The sequence below is a fragment of the Camelus ferus genome, chromosome 17 (assembly GCF_009834535.1).
Source record: "Camelus ferus isolate YT-003-E chromosome 17, BCGSAC_Cfer_1.0, whole genome shotgun sequence".
In the NCBI taxonomy this organism is placed as follows: domain Eukaryota; kingdom Metazoa; phylum Chordata; class Mammalia; order Artiodactyla; family Camelidae; genus Camelus; species Camelus ferus.
Genome location: NC_045712.1, coordinates 8,361,294 through 8,381,558, shown reverse-complemented (window position 1 = coordinate 8,381,558; position 20,265 = coordinate 8,361,294). Strand labels below are relative to the sequence as shown.

Below are 20,265 nucleotides of genomic sequence, written 5' to 3'. Positions count from 1 at the left end.
ACAACCACACAAAGCAGGCGTGCCAATTATGCCAGTTTTCAATCTACAGATTTAATGCGATCCCTATCAAATTACCCAGGACATTTTTCACAGAACCAGAACAAAAAATCCTAAGATTTATATGGAATCACAAAAGACCCAGAATTGCCAAAGCAATACTGAAAAAGAACGAAGCTAGAGGAATAACCCTCCCAGACTTCAGACAATATTACAGAGCTACAGTAACCAAAACAGCATAGTATTGGCATAAAAAGAGACATATTGATCAATGGAACAAAATAGAGAGCCCAGAAATAAATCCACAGACTTATGGTCAATTAATCTTCAACAAAGCAGGCAAGAATATATAATGAAGAAAAGACAGTCTCTTTAGCAACTGGCGTTGGAAAACAGGATAGCAGCATGTAAATCAATGAAATTAGAACACTCCAACTCCATACACAAAACTAAACTGAAAATGGCTTAAACACTTAAATATAAGACAAGACATGAGAAATCTCCTAGAAGAAAACATAGGCAAAACTTTCTCTGACATAAATCTTAGCAACGTTCTCCTAGGGCAGTCTACCCAGGCAATGGAAATAAGAGCAAAAATAAACAAGTGGGACCTAATTAAACTCATACGCTTCTACACAGCAAAGGAAACCATAAGTAAAACAAAACAATAACCTACAGAATGGGAGAAAATATTTGCAAACGATGTGACTGACAAAGGCTTAATTTCCAGAATATATAAATAGTTCATACAACTTATTAACAAAAAAACAAACACCCCAATCCAAAAGTGGGCTTAAGACCTAAACAAGCATTTCTCCAATGAAGATATACAAATGGCCAATAGACATATGAAAAAATGCTCAATATCACTAATTATCAGAGAAATACAAATCAAAACTACAATGAGATTATCACCTCAGACTGGTCAGAATGGCCATCATTCAAAAGTCCATGAACAATAAATGCTGGAGAGGGTGTGAAGAAAAGGGAACCCTTCTACACTGCTGGTGGGAATGCAGTTTGGTGCAGCCAATATGGAAGACAATATGGTGATTTCTCAAAAATCTAAAAATAGATCTACCATGTGATCCAGCAATCCCACTTCTGGGTATGTATCTGGAGGGAACTCTAATTCAAAAAGATATATGCACCCCAATATTCACAGCAGCACTATATACAATAGCCAAGACATGGAAGTAACCTAAAAGTCCATCAACAGATGACTGGATAAAGAAGTTGTGGTATATTTATACAATGAAATACTACTCTGCTATAAAAAATAATAAAATAATGCCATTTACAGCAACATGGATGGACCTAGAGATCGTCATTCTAAGTGAAATAAGCCAAAAAGAGGAAGAAAAATACCATGATAGCACTCATATGTGGAATCTTAAAAAAAAAAAAAAAGACACTATGAACTCATCTACAAAACAGAAACAGACTTGCACTTAGTAAACAATCTTACAGTTACCAGGGAAAGGGGGTGGGAAGGGATAAATTTGGGAGTTTGAGATTTACAAATGTTAGCCACTATATATAAAAAAAAGATTTTAAAAAAGTTTCTTCTGTATAGCATAGAGAACTATGTTCAATATCTTGTAATACCCTTTAATAGAAAAAAAATAATGAAAACGAATATATGTATGTATATGTATTATTGGATATTGTGCTGTTCACAGAGATTGACATTGTAATTGACTGTACTTCAATAAAAAAAATTTTAAATAAAATTTAAAAATTACGCCAGTTTTACAACAGGAAAACTAAGATTAGGCAATTAAGCTAAAAGGTGCTGGTCCTTAGCAGGACTGGGATTCAAACCCAGGACCCTGGGAGTCCATGCTGTACATAACGGCAGATTAAATGCTCCAGAAGGGTCTACCATCCAGGAAGGTAGAAGGAAAAAGGGCTGAGTTCAGACTACTTTCGTCATCCTGTCCCCACAGTGGCCCCCCCTCCACACACGAAAACAGATTCTACCTTCTTCATCAAGACTTTCCTACCTCGCAATTTAAACAGCACCGCTGAAACTCATCCTTCGCTTCCTTCTGGTTAACTCTTGAGTTTGGTGTGAATAAAACCTCTGTTCTTTAGTTCCGCTATCTTCACCTCTGAAGAGGAAGACATACAAACAATTTCTTCCGGGCCCAGAGCTCAGGGCGATGCTCAAGCAAAGCAAGAGAGAGCTGTTCAAATCGAGGCTTAGGATCCAATTCTTGAACTCTGATGAGGTGGGATTTACAAAGCTGTTGCTTCCCAAGGTCACCTGGGAAGGGCCTGCTGCTCACCCACCAGTTCCGGCAGCCTCCTGGCCCACAGCGCCCAGTGAGAGCAACCTGCTGTGGCTCCAGTTACAGCTGATGACTGCTACTGTTCCAAGGGGGAGAAGCTGGAACCCTCAATGGGAAACGGGCTCAGAGCAACACATTTCCAGTCTGCCCTGGTGTAAACAGGAAAAAAAGGAAAGAAAATCAAAAAGAGAAAGAGAGGGAAAAGGGAACAGAATAAAAGAGAGAAAAAAGAAGGAAGGAAGGGCAAAAAAGGAAGGGAGGGAGGGAAGGAGGGAAGGGACACTGCCTTGTTAGGAAAGAGAGGGCAATAAATTATAAACAATGTTCTCAGGACAATCCTTTTTTCTTTTGCTTCCCTGGATTATCGCCAGTGTGATCATTTAGGAGGAAAATGATTTACCAGTTCTCAAGAGGTAAAGGCAACAATCCCAAGCCACAGATAACTGGGAGGGGCCGACAAGCTGGACCCAACATGGAAACAGCTTGACCAGGAATGGCTGCACGTGAAGGTGGACAGATGCCTCAACCATGGTGTCCTCCAGACCCAGTATTTTCTGTGACTCTACCTTACGGGGCAGGTAAACGGAGGACATGTGAAATCTACAGCCCAACTCTGTGCTTTGTATACTCTGGCGTTTCAGAACACTGTACAGACACTGTCATTTATGTGATTTTCACACGCTCAGTTCTACTCTCCCTTTTATTTGTTCACTTTTGGGAAGTCTCAGGTCCCACAGCACTCCATAGAATTTACAGGCAGCCTTCTTTTTCCCCTTCTCCTACAAAATCTCCTCCCTACCTCCTACCCAGCACAGCAAAGAAACTATTAAATGCAGCTATGCAAACACCAAAAAGTGGATGGTCCCACAAGCAAATCCACTCTCTGGATGCCTATCATCTTGCCTTCATTTTTTACCTAATACGGTTGGCAGGTCTTAGCTGAATGATTTTTAAAGAATTGATTTGGTGTCAGCCTGAGTCTTAAGGTAGGAAATCTAAAAACATATCTACAAAAATAACTTGCTTATTAAAACTCTCAATGGTGCCAAAATCTCCTCCCAATCCATACCCCACTGTACTGGGAGGAGATGGGGGGAGAAAAAAGGTGGGGCACTTCTTTTTTTTCGTTTCTGAATTTGGCAGGGAAAGTAAAGGGAAGCTACTTCTCCCAGCTCCTCACCTGCTCCGCCCTTCTCTTCTACCCAGAGAGAGAACACAAAGTGCCTTAAGCAACAACTTAAGTTTACATGGCCACTCCAATCACATATCTAACAATAACTTCACGATTTGTTTTTAGGCATAAATTTTCAGGGGAGAGGGTAAGATGTCCTGAGATATACATTCCTCATCCTTGAAGGAAACAAAAATGAGTCATAGCTAAACAATTCAAATCAAAGCATGAGACCCTGGCAGTGCATGTTGCTGGTGAAACAACCAGAAGCAAAGAGTTTAGAATCTACCAAAAGTTCAGGTGATCGGACCAGTTTTCAGAAATACTTTTAGAGCAGCCAGTGAGCACTCAAGTGCTACAAACATATTTTCAGTTTTCATGATATGAAATGAAGATACAACATTGTGTCAACATTTCACAGTTGGTAATTGGATAAGATGTACTCTCAAGGTATGTATATTCTATGAACACTTTCAAATCCAGCCCCCTTCCCAACTCTTTAATTCTGCAGAGTGATTTTTCTGATGTTTTTTAAGAGACAATAGCATGGGTTGGGAAAATAAGTAAAATTCCTTGCAGAGAAATTTTAAGGTCGGTCTTACTGTTTTTTAAAACAGATAATGGAAGTCTTCAGTTAATATTAAGGGACCATCCAGACGGATTCAAGAAATATGAGAAATAATAGCACAACCCCAAATTTCTTATTTAGAACTCATCTTGCTCAAAACTGTAGCTGTTAACTCATAACAAATGGAGAAAAGCCTTAACCCTCAGTGCCACGTGAAAGCCAAGTGTTCCAAAATGAGAACACGATTATTTACCTCCAGGATTAAAATGATTTACTGTAAAGGTAGTCGAAACAGACCAATAGCTTTCTCTTAAAGGCAGCAATTCTCAAAACTTGGTGTGGACAAGATTCATCATCTGGTGTGCTTAATTAAAAATGCAGATTCTAGGCACCATCTCTAGAGCAGATACAGCAGTGTCAGATGCAGTCAGGGGAGCCTCTTGTGATCAATGGCATACAAGAGACTCCAACTCTGGAAAATACAGTGTTCGTGGTCCCACCACAGCCTGGGATCACACTCTGTTACTTTTCTAGGTTGTGGTTTCGTCTCATTCCCATTACTCATTCTATGCCTTTTTTTTTTTTTTAATGTAAGTTAAAAGTATGAATATTTCCTGAATGGAGCCAACACCTCTGACCTAGAGCTGAGGGGTTAGGAACACGCACATAACCCAAACTGGGCCAATCAGATGCTTTAAATTCTTTGCCCATGAACCTGAATACAGTTAAATCACATTGTGTTCAAGCCTGACTAATACAAAGGCCACTACCGGTGCTTGGAGGAGGAACAGGGGGAAAGAAAACATGTTTATTAATACTGCAAATTATGAGCACATGTCTTGAAGCAAAAGAGACTGAAAATCTGATGTTCCCTTAGCGAGTCTGTTTCCACATGCCTCACAGACTCCGAGCCTCTCTCCTCACTTGCCAGTGATTTCCAGTACCTTCAGAGGGAATTTTAACCATAAGCAATTTTCACCCGATGTGCTGACTTCAGAACCTAACCTCCAGGTAAAGGGCAATTTCACTAGATAAAAACATAGCAGGTCCACCGAGAAATTGGGGCCAGTAGGCTATGGCCTGAGAAGCAGGGAGTGAGCCTGCAGAAAGAACAAAGCAAGGCAGAAGCACAGTGAGAAGCAGAGATGAGGAAAGAGAGGACGTTCCCAAGCTCCTGATAATTTTACTTCAGGGTTCTGCTCCTTTCAGGGGGACGGCTCCCTCCCAGGGTGACTCCAGTATCTTTCCAGCAACCGCCATGCCTCCCCTTCTCCCTCTCCTCGGCTTGTCTACCAGCTACCTGCAACACCAAGACTCCTGGTAAGAACACTCTGTAGATGGACTTAAATAAGACAGAATCCTCAATCCTCCGAGTCTCAGAAACCAAGGGTGACCCTGAGGGCAGTCATAATGGGCCACTTGCAGACTAACTGTCAAGGCAGCCTGCAGGGAGTGCGAGAAAACACACAGCTGAGGTACAAGGAGACACAAGAAGAGTGACACAGAGAAAGAAGGTGCCTTGTTTCCTGAGGACTCCAGTTCCCAATTCTCCCCACATACTCCGTGACACACCTCTAACTCATTCCAACACATTCCCCTCTGTTCCTTAGAACCAAGCAACCCTTCCAAGTATTATTTTTAAAATATTTTAGGCCAAAGAAGGAAAGTTTCTGGACTCGGAATAATTCAAACACAGCAGAGGAATTGCAAAAGAATGTAATTCACCCACCCTTATCATCCCTTACCCGGCGGCTGAGACGATCAGCGTCTCCACCGCCACCAGTCACCCTAATCAGCTACTGGCAGGGTCTTCTTCGGATACACTCTCATTTTTCGTACTTAACACTGCCCAAACTACTTGGAACGGCAACAGTACTGAAGTCAGAAGCAGTCTTTCCTCAACCACATATTATGAGTCATAAATAAAGAGCTTACATTAATCACTTAAGCACTTCTAAATTATTTCCTTTCTTTCTGCTTCCCTTTATTTATTAATTAATTATTTCGGGGGGCGGGGCAGGGGTGAGTTGTTGCTCTGTCTTAGAAAAGCGTAGAAAACACAGCTTCCAGAAGAAAATCCTCGCATGTAAAGCACGGGTGTCTGAGAAATGAACTGAATCCTAGCAGAGGTCTATCAAAGCTTTCTGCCACCCTGTGGGGGAAGGTTCTATGGTATCAAGTAACACATTTCAGCTGTGTCATCAGGGATGGTGATGGTGATGATGGAGCGTCTGTGGGAGTGACAGAGAACCGAAGAGGAGAGGCCCTCCACAGACTGTCCCACTTTCCCCAACAGCAGCACATGTGAACAGAGAGCATGATGGTCAGAGAGAAAAGTGACTTACCTCCCCACGGCCTCTGCCTCGTGCCCACCTGAGCCATCGAGGGACGTTCTGGCACGGATCCAGGGATGTGAGACGCAGAGCGGGAAAAGCCAGCGTAGCACTTCGCCGGAGCCAGAGAGGGACCTCTAAATGGAAGGCGCCCCTGGTGTTTTAACTTCCCTGAAGGTCCTAACCAAGTTCTGGGTGCTAAATTGAACAAAGAGGCTCTAAAAAGGACTCACTGCTGAGGATTTAAGTGGTGTACAGACAACCAGCCTGCCGAAAGACGGATGATAAGGGGAGAGCACCGCAGCCAGTAAGGCGGACTCGGTTCCAGCTGGATTTCGGGTCAAAAGGTGGCTGAGGCATCGCCTTCCCAGAAGAAGTGAGTCACGAGGAAAGTCTGAAAGGGAGGCAAGGTGGCGGATTTGTTTTTCCCGAGGCCCAGTGTGGGTACTGGCTTAGCAATATGGAAAAGAGCATCAGAAGAGAATAAAGGAAGTGGCCGTGGAAGAACAACTGGTGGATGTGAGGTACCTGAGGGAGCCTGGGAGGGATGGGGCCAGTCAGGGAAGCAGGAGGCGCTCGGCTGGCCCCATGGACCAGTGTGGCGCTGGTGGGAAGATGGCGCCCAGCGGGCTAGGAGCCTGTCTGCCGGACCACACGGGGTCAAGGCCCAGCCTCGGGTGACTCGCGTCAGCCTCTGAAATTCTCAGCTGCTCTGTCTATGAAACAGGGAAAAGAATCATACCTCCTGAGGTGCCTGAAACTCACTTAAAGGTTTGAGTAAGGCCACAGCCCAGGGGTGGGCCAATGACCAGCCTAAAGGCCAAATCCCTCTGACCACATGTTATCTGCATCCTGCAAGCCAGGATTGATTTTTGACATTCTTACGTGGTTGGGAAAAACTGAAATAAAAACAATATTTGGTAATATGTGAAAATTACACAAAATTGACATTTCAGGGTCCATTGACAAAGTTTAATCAGAACATGGCCACACACTCACACGTTTACAAACTGTCTACAGCTACTCTCATGCTACGAGGGTAGAACTGAGAGAGTTGAGAGACTGGATAATCAGCAAAGCCTAAAATATTTACCATCTGGTCCTTTACAGAAACCCCTGCACTGGCCGATAGGAAGCATTCAACGACTGTTCGCTGAGCCTTACTTCATAAGTAAGGAAATCCAGGCAGAGAGATACTGAAATCTTTGTATTGAGATGTAATTCACATATCATAAAAGTTACCCTTTTAAATGGTACAGCTGAATGGTTTCTAGTATATTCAGAGCTGTGAAACCAACGCCACACCCCAAATTTAGAATATTCTTACCACCCTGAAAAGAAACCCTGTAGCCATTAGCCATCATTCTCCAACCCTGCCACCATCTCCTGAGCCCCCAGCCACCACTAATCTGCTCTTGGTCTCTACGCATTTGCCAATTCTGGACATTTCATATAAATGGAATTATACAATATGTGACTTCTGGAGCCTGGCTTCTTTCAGTTAGCATAACATTTTCAAAGTTCCTCTATGTTGTTTCATATTATCAGTATTTCAATCCTTTTTATGGCTGAATATTATTCCATGATATGTCCATCACACATTTTTGTTTATTTGCTCACCAGTTCACAGGAACTTGGATAGTTTCTACTTTTTGCCTATTAGGAATAATTCCTCTACTAACACTGACATACATAGTTTAGTACAGGCATGATTTCGTTTCTCTTGGTTGTACACCAAGGAGTAGAACTGCTGGGTTAGATGGTACTGATTAACTGTTTTGAAGAACTTTCCAACTGTTCTCCAAAGCAGTTGAACCTTTTTACAATCCTGCCAGCAATGTACAAGGGTTTCAGTTCCCCTATGTGAACACTAACATTTGTCATCCTCTGTCTTTTGAATTATAGCCACCCCAGGGGGTGCAAAGTGGTATCTAGTTGCAATTTTGATTTTCATTTGCCTCGTGACTAATGATGTTAAACATCTTTCCATGTGTGTATGGGGCATTTGTTTATCTTCTTTGGAGAAATGTCTACAGGGATCTTTTGCACCTTTTAAACTGGGTTATTTCTGATGCTAATATAAATGGAATTATTTGAAAATTTTTGATCAGTATAAATTTTAACTTGGAATTGGAGAAAGTCAATAGGTAAAATATGCCAGAAACAAGGACAAAAGCTTAAGAGAAACCAAAAGTAAAACTGAAGCTGAATTCCAAGGAAACAATGTATCAGGGTTCAGGCTGGTCTTCAAGCTCCTTGAGGGCAGGCACAGCATCTGCCTTGCTCATCCTGTACACCTAGCATGTGGTAGGCACTCAAGAAACACCTGTTGAATGAGCAAAGTTAACACTGATAGAAGCTATCTACTCTGTAATTTTCTACTTTGGGTAAAAAACATGTCCTTAAACAGTTTCTTCAAGCCATAGATTGGTTCTGCTGGTGGGGACTGAGGATATTACTGACTACAGTAAGAAAACATATTCAAAGGGAAGAGAACAAGTTTGCTGAGGACCCCTCACCATTTAACAAGCTCCCATTTAGTTTTCCCAGCTAAGAAGTTGAAGAAAATGTCACTAGACAGGAACGATAATAGGTTAAGTAGTAGAGGAAGCACTGAGAATCTTGCAAACAGCACTGGTCTTCCTGACAACGATGTAAACAATGTACAATGACACCCAAAGGTAAAACTAAGAAAGCTTCACAAGGTGCCAGATGGGTGAAAGAGGGAGGAGGGAGAGAGGGCAGTGGGAGGGAGGGCAAGAAGCAGTATCCCATCTATTCTGTAGAAGAAAAAGTTGAAACTCAAGGCTAAATATGATATTCATCACTACGGTAACAATGGGAAACCAATTAAAATAATAAACTTTCACTAGGGACAGGCATACTATGCATTGTGCTAGTGCCATGCTAAGTATCTCACATACGTAACCCTATTAACTTCTTGGGACAATTCTGAAGCAGGTATTATTACTGTCACAGAGAACAGAGAGAACTGAGACCCAGAGATGTGAGGCTAACCTACCCAAGGCCCAGCATCTCCCAAGGGCCACAGTTGCTATTTAAACCCAGGTCAGCTGCCTCCAAAATGTACACATTATGCAAGCTGTGTATGCAAATAAACACATACCGCACACACTTACTCACAAGTGTAGCAAATATCTGATACCTTGATACACTTACTAATTTGAAGATCCTCATACTAGTGACTAATTTGATTCTAAACAGAAATCAAAGTTTCGAAGGAGACAACCGTCCTTAATCTTTTTAGGCCAACAAGGCATAGGAAACACATAACAAAAAGTGAGCAAATATTTTGCCATTAAAACCACACATATTATGAAGCCTGAGATTATGTTGTTTCCTGTGGCCTTTGGGGAAATGATGGGCTTGAGTCCTGGATCTGTCTCAAAATGGTATGTAACTTGGGAAACGTCCCTGCCCTAATCTGCCAGGCCACTGCCAATCCTATGATTCTACAAATTCACTCTTCTTCTAAGCTTTCAATGATTAGGTAATCAACTTTCCTTGCACGCGTATTTACACCTTTATCAAACCCACTGTTCAATTACAGTTCTCAGCCCAGGGTAAATGGCAAGAAGTCTATTTGGGCACATTTAAAAGTGCCCTTGATCTGAAAACTGTTTTGCAAGAAAAGAAAAAAGAAGGGTGTGGGGGTTAGGTGGGTGGGGAGATTGGCTTTGATAAAATGCACCTTGAGCCCTTGCCCCCCACCCCCCAGCTGGTCCATATTCTAAATCATTTCCTTGCTTTCACATAGTAAATTTTCTGCTAGATGTCTAGATATGCTGGAGATCAGGTTACAGTGTTAAAGACAAAAGATAAAAACAATCTGCATACTTCCATCTGGCTCTTCGGAACAAAGTCTAGAGACTTGAAATGTGAGGAGAGAAGCACGCTACTCTAGCTGCACAACAGATACGGCAAAATGTCACAGAAACAAATCTTTCGAGAGAATCAGAGATGCTGGAATGCGTAATTAACCAAAATTTACTCTGAGCGCATTAAAAAAAAAAAAAAGTAAGACCTGGGTACTAAACACAATGTTGCCTCTATTACAAATGGATAAAAGTTGAGAACAGACCAACGTATTAGAAAATCCATATGGTGGAGATGATGCTATTCTCACTGTCACCAAACGATGCTTTAAAAAAAACGCTCAACTTCTCTGTATTTATTAACACAGTCTTGCCTAGTTTTTAGAACTCAAAAGTCAACACTCGAGGCTTGACTCTTGTCAAACTATTCCTTGGCCACATGGCCCTGGGCCATGCAAGACGGATTTTCAATATGAAACAAACCAGAAGGTCCAATACAAACATGGGCTTTCCAATATATAAAATTTAAGAAAAGCCAGGGTCTGTGCAGAAAACATTAAACTGGTTTATATATCAAACTCATGAGGTTTAAGCAGAAACGCAGCATTAAAATAATTTACAAAATGGCTCAACGATGAACATTTTCCTCCATGAAAAAACAACACCCTAATGTTTTTCATATGGCACATAAATTTTACAATACCTGCAGGAATATTTTCATTGGTTACACCAACACCATAGGTCTTTTTAGCTCTTAAGCATATTACGATTCTTGACTTTTTATAGCATTTTTGTTGTTGTTTGCACCCAATGTAGTAAGCTTTTGAGAACAAGGCACAAACCACAATAAAAGAAGAAAAAAGAGGACTACCCTTTGTAGGTGCAACTTTCACGAGAGGCTGGGGGTGGGGTAGGAGCAATATTCGAATCTACTTTTTATAGCTGCTATCTTGATGTAATTAGTGTAAAATAATTGTCTGCACAGGCCAAAGAAGAGACTAAGTTGAGGCACTTGAATGCCTTCCCGAAAATGACTTCCCTGCCTCTCCCTTCAGCCTGCTGCAACAGATGTTCGCTGTTAAGCTGCGCAGACGACACAGTTCATGACTCTTCTAAGACGGCTGTGTACCACATCTGCAGTTGATGAAATGGAGAGCAGAAGTGTGGCAGACACACCGAGGAGAGTGTGAGTGAGGCAGGCAGGCGCAGGCTGGGCCCGAAGAACTGTCTTGAAGGCTGGCCTAAAAATAGACACCCGCTCACACTCCTCCACCCTCCGCATCCAACCTCATAAAACCAGGCTTGCCTATCCTGTTATGGAGGCAGCCTATGGCAGACACTTCCTGCATCCCACTTGGGCTGCGGATACCACGAGAGCGTCGAGGCGGGCGTGGAGGGAAGCAGGCTGTGCAGCATCCTCAAACTGCAGCTTCACTCTCCGAGCCTCGGTAGGACTGGGCTGCGGTCCAAGTTCAGCTGGGCCCCCAGAGAAAGGCAATGCTTGTGTTTAGCCCGCACAATACTGACATAACATTAACAGATTTACATATGCAAAACTGTGAAGCAACAGGCATTCCCCCTCAATTGACCCACAGCTTGTAGTGTCTGCCGAGTTATTCCCCGCTTCGGCTCTGTAACCAAGTGGGCGGCATGCGAATACCATCTGGGTACCACTTATTGAAAACTGGCAGTCGTTCTGTAATAGGCAAGCTGGCAATAAGAGGGAAGGGAATAAATTGCATCATTTAGTTAACATCCACTTGCTTTGCGGCTGTTAAAAACCCATGACTGAATAATAATTTGGTTATTTCTTTTGCCAGAAACTGCCGTCAGCCAAGTCGTACTACGCATGCTGTAGAAGTCAACTTGCAAAATTTCCACTTGAAAAGGGATTGAGGAGGATCAGGGCGAAATGGGCACCAATCTCTAGTTATGAACAGCGGTGACTCCAGCTACATAGTATCTTTGTGTCCTCCAAGCGTCCCTGCCACCCCAAACGTGCTCGACACCAGGCACTGGTCAGCCATCTGGCCACAGAGCCACAAGACCAAGCTGTGATGTGCAGTAATGCCCCTAAGAGGCACAGACTCAAGGGTGTGTGTGACAAGTGACAGCTACCGGGCTCTCTGCTGGCCATGGTGCAGATGTGGCCAGGCAAGTCTTGTCTGGAGCTGACATCCCCTAGTCTCTGCCTCAAAACAAAGTGGGTGAGCAGGCTCACAGGAAACCTGAGCGCCACCTGCCCGGGTCCCACTAATTCTGTGCCTAGAGCAATCAGGCACATGGTTTCTTTCTGGTTTACTCAATTGAATCCCACTAACAAAGAAAGTGCCAGGAACCTTAGACCACTACATAAAGGTAGAAGGGATTGTCAGGAAAAATCTATGTGTCTGAAGAGGTTCTCTTTTGAATATACCTGTAAAGCTATGAAATTATCATCCTATTTACTATATACTGTGTGTGCATGCGTGTGCACATACATATGCATATATGCATATACAGTATCTTTCCTTTTACATCTTGTAGGAAAATCACAGCTGAAATATGCCATAGATCAATGCTATTTTAAAGCTATACATATACTTCAAAACTTGTATCTTGTAATTATTTATGTATTTATTAACTGCTATGGTATTGGTCACTGACACACAGTTTAGTCTTGATTTTCCTAAGAGACTTAGACAAGGAAAAGATACAAATAGCTAAAATAAATAAATAAAATTATACGTATTTAAAAAAAATTATATGTATTTACAGTGTTAAAAAATTGCCATAGCAATGGTCACTTACACATATTAATAGCCTTGATTTTCCTCAAAGACACAGAAAAAGGAAAGGAAAGAAACAAAAGGAAGAATTGGAACAAAAAAGGGAAATGCAGGAAAGAAAAGACACAGGAGTACTACAAGTGAATACAGTTCATCCGACCAAATGAAAAAAGGAAAAGGAAGTGCTCACCCTGATTTTAATGGCAAAAAAATACGTTTATAAAATCCAAACCCGAAGCTCCCCTTACTTTTGCATTTGAAAAGAAAAGGCTAAACAATCTTTCAAAGCCCCAAATTAAAGACCACTCAATTTTGTAAGTGGGGTGGTCTTTCTGAAAATAACACAGTTCGCTGTTTGTACATTAAAACAGGCAGAATATGATCACGAAGGCTGGAGAAAGAAAAAGGCAGGACCAAGTTGTTACGTATTTTATAAACCACAACATTTGTAAGTCACCACATGTTTAAGTGAAACTTGGGTAATAGTTATTTTCAAGGGAACAACAATAGACAAAGATAATAGAGTTCCCCCTGGCCACCTGATTCAGCTTATGATTGTAATCTTTGCTATGAACAGCTTACAAAGCAAAGAGACGAACTCACTGCTCTATCTAGAGATATGAAAAAATGTTAGGACTATAAAGCAATAGGCTGAATTTGCTCCTTCAAAGGATGAGAAAGAAAATGATATTTCCAAGTCACTGAGCTTATAATCATTTTGTTAAAAAGAAGCAAAAGAGTTTTATTGACACACACACACACACACACACACAGAGCATACCCACAAACATACACATCCATACCCTGCACACCCTTGCAAATAAAATCAGCAAGCACTCTCAGAGATATCACTGGCCTAAGGGTCAGGAGAACTGGTTTTCATCAAAGCTCTGCCACTTTCCTAGCTGTGTGACCCTGGGCAAGTTCCCATTTCTCTGGGCCTAATTTTCTTTTCTTGGAGAATAGTGATGTGTAACAAAGCATTAGAATTCCCCAAATCTAAGTGAAATAATGGTGTCCGACCAACTCCTCATTGCCCATTTATCATTACAAGATGTGAATCCTTCCTACGAAAAAAATTGAATCCAAGTTACACAGAATTTCAAAATTACTCTCATTTTACTTTGCAAATTATACTTAGGGTAAATATTGCTGGGGTTTTTGTTTGTTTTTAAAAATACACATGTTGAAAGACTGAACTGCCTTCAACAAATATTTATCTTCCAGAACATTATATGTTCCTCAGCATTTGTTTAAAATCCAAAGTTTCCAGTAACTACAATTTTCTATTTAATATGCAATTCTTTAATGAATAAATATAATACAAAGTTAACTTACACAGCTCATCATTTTGGCAACAGGTAAGAATCAAGAGTTTAAAATCTAAAGAACTTAAAACCCAAACACGGTTCTGTCTGTCAAAAGATCTGGGAAAATAGTGCATTCCCAAAAAACATATTTCCAAGCTACTGTCATGTCTATTGTCAAAGCCACATATTTAAAAGTAATTATTCTCTCCTTGCTGATTTCCACTGTTTTACTCCTCCTAAGCCCTTCCACCAATGAACCATGGCACGGTTTTCTCTAAACCACTTTAAAGAGTGCATATGTCCTGGCAAAAGTCCAAAATTCTAGCCAACGTCAGCATTTTCTAGTTAACCCTAATCAACTCTATTGTCTTTCAGAAGTGGAGACAATGCAGTTGACCTCTGGTCAGCGGATTGTATGTGTGAGGGTTTCCCCAGGAGCAGTTATGGACTGGTGCTAATCCACACGGCACCTTGCATAACAACTTTCCCCCTCCAACATCCAAGTTCAGACATTCACAAGCCAGCTGGCGAGGGTTAGCAGTCGGTGGCCAGGAAAAGAGAGTGAAGGTAACTGGTCCATGAGACGCAGGAATTCCCACTTTGGCCTCATTAGCAAGAAGGCTGAGCCGCCAAGACTGAAGTTAACGTTAGCCAAATACACCTGGCTAATCTTGTAAAGCAAAAAGATCTGCTTATTAACTGAGCTTAGAAAGGTGTGACCTACAAACCTGAAGTTATTTTCAGGCCCTTAACGGTACTAAATGTGTGACCAACTTACAGATTCTGTGGGGTTCTCCATAAGGTCCCCCGAAAGAGACTTCTGACGTTGGACAGTAAAGCTTTCTTCCGCATCACTCAGGCAGACACACGCACCACTTCCATGATGTAGGCCCTCCAGCTTGAAGAGTCCACGCAGCCTAACGAAATGTAGCTTTCCAGCCTCGGTGCAAGTTACCCGACGCCCACACGCTGCTGTTCCGACCCCGCGAGGCGGCGAAGTGCACCCCCAACTCCTCACTGAACTAAGGACCCCAGCGCTAAGGCCACTCCCTGCTCTCCCGGTGACAGGAGCTCCTCCGCTCATTCTGAAGACGCTCCTCTGGATCAAAAGCCTCCGGGAGCCGCCGAGCCTCCGCCGCCCGCTCTCTCTGGTAGAACGCTGGGAATGATGGGAACGCTGGGGATGATGGGAATGAGAGGAACGCTAGCGATGATGGGAACCCTGGGGATGATGGGAACGCTGGGAATGATGGGAAATCCTCCTGGGAGCACCTCCCAGGGACTAATAGGGCCCAAGCCTGGCTCGTTCTTTTACATTTCAGCTGAAAACAAAGTTCCGGGACCCATCTTCATTATGAGCTCAGGAGAAGAAGGAAATAAGGAAGGAAGGAAAGAAGGGAGAGAGAGATGGAATGGTGGACAGAGAGGTGGAGAAGGAAAGAGACAGAGAGGCGGGCGTGGGGGAGGGACAGAAGGAGATGAGAGGGCAGGAAGGAAACCGCTCGCCATGAAGAAGAAACAAATTGCGAAACCTAGAAATAAACAGTCATGGCTGAATTCCAACACAACTGGGTTTTGCTAGCAGTTTCAGGAAACAAAACTCTTATAAAAGGCAAGAAGGTTCAAGGGGAATTTCATGTATCTGGGCTTCACATAAACTAAGAATTACAGGTTTCTACAGCAGTTTGGATCAGGCAACACTCCTCCACCGGGCAGCTTAGGTTTCTGCCCTCTTCCCCCTGCATTTTGACACAGTGAGGATTCCAGAAGGGAACCAAAGCGGCCACAAACGACCAGTTCAAAGCACACAAGGCACAGGGTTGGGGAGCCGGTTTGTGGAAGCCCAAAGAAAATGCTTTTTATTTGAGGAAAGAGCCTGGCAGGTAGGCAAACATTTCAGGCCTTATCCGGGTGTATGGCTGGGGTGGGGCTAGGGTGAGGCCCAGACAGGGCCCATGGGCCCCTGTGCACCCAGGTCAACATCATTTTCTTTAAATGTCTCTGAAAGCCACCGAGGAAGTCCAGTTACCTGCAAGGGCTACTCAGAGCCACAATTAAGGGGCAATGCATGAATTTTCTTCCTTCTGCCACATCAAAGGCAAGTTGCTGCTCTTGGGGCCTGAGGCAGTGATGAATATGGATTAAAGACACAAGAAGTTCTTGTGCAGAATTACCACTGGCACAATTACCCAACACCCTCTTCAACCAAACACCTGGTTGGTTGTTTTTCAGCAGCATGTGAAATATTCCTAGCACATTCCAGCAAGGTCCAGACAAAGAGAGCACAGCTGCCGGACTTTTCAACCTTTCTCTGGTCATCATCACCTCCCCTATTTACAAGGTCTTTTGGCAACACACATTTGAGCCCCTGTTGTATATATTCCTATACACCTACATTAGCGGGGAAAAAAGATCTAAGGTTTCCTCCTCAAATCAGAAAGGGCCCCTTCAACTAAATCAACTTATCCAGTACCAGGGGAGGGGCCAGGACAAACAACCAATTTCGAAAGAGGCCAAAGGGCAGCTTGGAAAAGTGAACAGGGAGAGAGGATGAGGCAACCCTAGAGTTCCTTTTCTGCTGGGGCCTGTTTCATTCTTTGTTTGGAAGAGATATGAATTCCAGCACGGAGGGTACACCTGTGGGTAAATACACACTGGAAAATGTGAGTGACGGGCAGATTATTTTAGACCAATGATCACCACTAGTGTGCATGTTTAAAAAGAAAATTGGCCCTATTAAGTTAAAGGCTCATGTGACTGCAGGTTGAATAAGCAATGAGGGCAAGATCCCACCTCTAGTTTAAAACTAAATCACATACACACACCCTAGAAGTTTTCATTTTGAGTCACAAAATTATTTTTCTTCTGAAGAGCATCACGAAAGTAACAGGCTGTAATAATTCAACACACGCACTTGCCCTTCTCTTCCAAATCTCTTTTCTTTATCCCCTCCTCTATATTCCCTACCCCCTCAAACTAGATTTGGCCTTCACTGCTCCATAAGAAATGAAAAAGACAAAGCAAGTACTAATAATAATCACTAATATGTAATCAGCACTTGCTATGTAAAAATACTTAGTGTTTAATTTGTATTATAGTGACTCATTTAATCAGTACAAGAACAGGATGAGACGAATTGTCCCATTTTACAGATTTAGAAACTAAGGCAAAGTGATTAAGTAACCTATCCAAGGTCACACAGCTAGTAAGAGGCAGCCCCAGAATTCAAACCCAGGCAGGCTAACCACTGCACTATACTGCCTCAAAGATGTATTAACCAAAGAAGTTAATTTTTGACTTTTGAGCTGCTAAGGGTCCACAAGTTGGTTATATATTGGACATTCAAGGTTAATGTTAACTCTGTGAGATTTATGCACTGACTTTATATATGATACAATGCAACTCAGCAACATACCAAGCTCTGACCACTTACAGCTAACAAGAGAAGGAATGACAAATTAAGTGTCCTTTCCTGCCTGGGGTTTCCTCCATGGCAACAACTCAGTCACTGGTATTTTGTCTCATCTCTGACTTCTGTACTAACTAAAAATGGATTTTTTTACATTCTAAAACAAATATGTTTTAATAATCCATATCTGGAATACTTTCCATCACAGATTAGATATAATAATGGGAATGAAATCCCTTCCAGCTTTGACTATAACTTTTAATCTTCAGATGAACTGAAAATTACTAATAGCCCTTTAAGATAGAAGAAATGGTAAATCATATTAAAGAATACTCCAATTCTGGAAGCTGCACCCCCACCCCCAAAAAATGCCCTCTGGTAAATTTCTAAATGTTTTATGCTTCTTTGTATTTAGAATATACCTTTTAAAGTTGGAAGCTAAGTGTGTATAAAAAGATTTTTTTCAAAGACTTTTATTTTTAAAACTATACTATAAATGTAATACAAGTTCATTGTATGAAAGTGTTTCAAACAATACAGCAGAAATAAATCAAAAGCAACAGTGTTCCTCCCTCATCCTGCCCCCAGCCCTTAACATAGTTTATTCCTCAGACGTAGTCACATCCTTATTGTGAGTGATGGCACAGAGAGGGGGAGAGGGGTTGCAGAACCTTAGCTCTCTCTAATCCCCATTACCTACCCCCAATGCCCACTGAAGTAAAATGATTATAAATCACACAAGCTGGTTAAGAGTACAAACCTTTAAACAAGACTGTCTGGCTTTGAATCGTACCCACTCCACTTACTAGCTGTTTGATCTTCAGTTAAGAGGTTACATAACCTCTCTGTGCCTCAGTTTCCACATCTGTAAAGCAAGGATAACAGTACTTACCTCACTGAGTCAATGGTAAAAGGGTAAATAAATTACATGAATTAATAGGTTACATAACCTTTCTGTGCCTCAGTTTCCACATCTGTAAAGTGAGGATAACAGTAGTACTTACCTCACCGAGTTATTGTAAAAGAGTAAATAAACTACATGAACTAATATTTATAAAACAATTAGAACAATGGCAGGCACAGAAGTTCTATTTGATGTCTTTTAAGTATATTTTTAAAATAAATTAATATCTGGTGAATAAAAAGCAAACCATAGAAGCATGTGCCTAAAAGTGTTCAGGCAACTTAATTTGTAAAAATAAGAAAATGATTAGGATGAGAGGAAAGCAGATTTTGCTTTTATAAATCTACAAGTATCCCACTTATGGGTACAAAGACTCCATTTTTATTAATCCCCATCTTGGATTCTTGGTTCAAATGATAATAATCAGTCCCAGATCAGCTCAGACACTTGAGGACCAGGTAAAGAAGTGCATTTTTCTAGCTATCTGTACTCACTATATTTTTATGACTCTATGGCATACAGCTGAGGTAGAGCATCAGGCTTGCTCTCCAACTATAAATTCAAGACCCCTCCCCCCAACTTCAAACAGAAGGAACTCTCTTTGCAGCCCCTTAATGGACAAGAGGAGCCACCACTGTTGGTGTGCTTCCTCCCAGACTTCGGATCCTTAAGAGAGAAACTATATAACTAGAGACACAAAAACTCACGCTCACTTAAAAAATACGACCAACCAACACTGAGAAAGCTGTTTTCTCTAATATTTATGCACTTTAGAATGAGACTCTGAGAAGAATAATGCCTGGAATAGCTCGAGTGTTGAGTGTGGCGTACAGGTTCCAGCTTAAACTCTCAAAGGAGTAAACATAAATTTTTCCAAAGGAAACAATTGCTACAGCATAAAACTATCAGGCTCTATCCACAGCAACATTCTATAAAATGTCAAGACATTTATAAGAGTAAAATGTGCTATAAAACAAAATGATATAAATTATAGTATATTTTTATTTGTTGATTCTGAACATAACAACATATAACTATCTTCCCCCAAAATACTACTGGGATTACTCAAATAGAAGGGTAGGGCATAAAGAATTATTTTCCTCTTTGGTGAGTGGAATTTCCCTGGTCAAAAGAAAACTTTAGAAGCTCAACAGAAACGAAAGTAATAAATACAGCAGTAGCCTGGACAGAAGGATGACAAAGGTGACAGGCACAATTCACATGCAAAATATGTTTCCAGGTTCCTCATTATAGTTTAGATTCATATATACATTTCTGACAAAAGAAACAAATATCTTATCTTTAGTGTTCTGTTTAAATGGAATTTTGCATTTCCATCTAAAAATGAATTCTAATTCTTTTGGGGGAAAATACGCAAAAATAGAGAAGGAATCGTTGCTACAAGTGTGGAGTCAATTATAAACTGTGATGTAATGAAACTGCCTCAGACACAAGACCTTTAAATCCTTTGATCTCTACCATCAATGGCCGGGCTTCTAGTACAGTTCAGATGGAAAGAATTCAAAGGATAGAAAATACTATTAAAGCATATCCCCTGAAGTTTTTCCGTATCACTTAGTCCTATCAAATGCATCACCTCTAAACCGTTCCATTTCAGAAGTGTTTAAATACTCAGCATTTAGTACCTTTATTTTATTCTAACACTGCAACAGTA

At 41.6% G+C, this 20,265-nt stretch overlaps 1 protein-coding gene across 4 annotated transcripts in view; it reads right to left on the bottom strand.

Annotated features, from left to right (window-relative positions):
• Positions 1–20,265, bottom strand: part of FOXP1 (forkhead box P1) — a 549,899-nt gene that overhangs the window by 515,879 nt on the left and 13,755 nt on the right. Inside the window, exon 1 of one of the 4 annotated variants that reach the window (XM_032458002.1) lies at positions 2,004–2,086. The exons of the other annotated variants lie outside the window; for them this stretch is intronic. The gene's annotated coding sequence lies outside the window, so the exon portion shown is untranslated. Of the gene's footprint in view, positions 1–2,003; positions 2,087–20,265 lie in introns of those variants that run through there. 4 annotated transcript variants of the gene reach the window in all.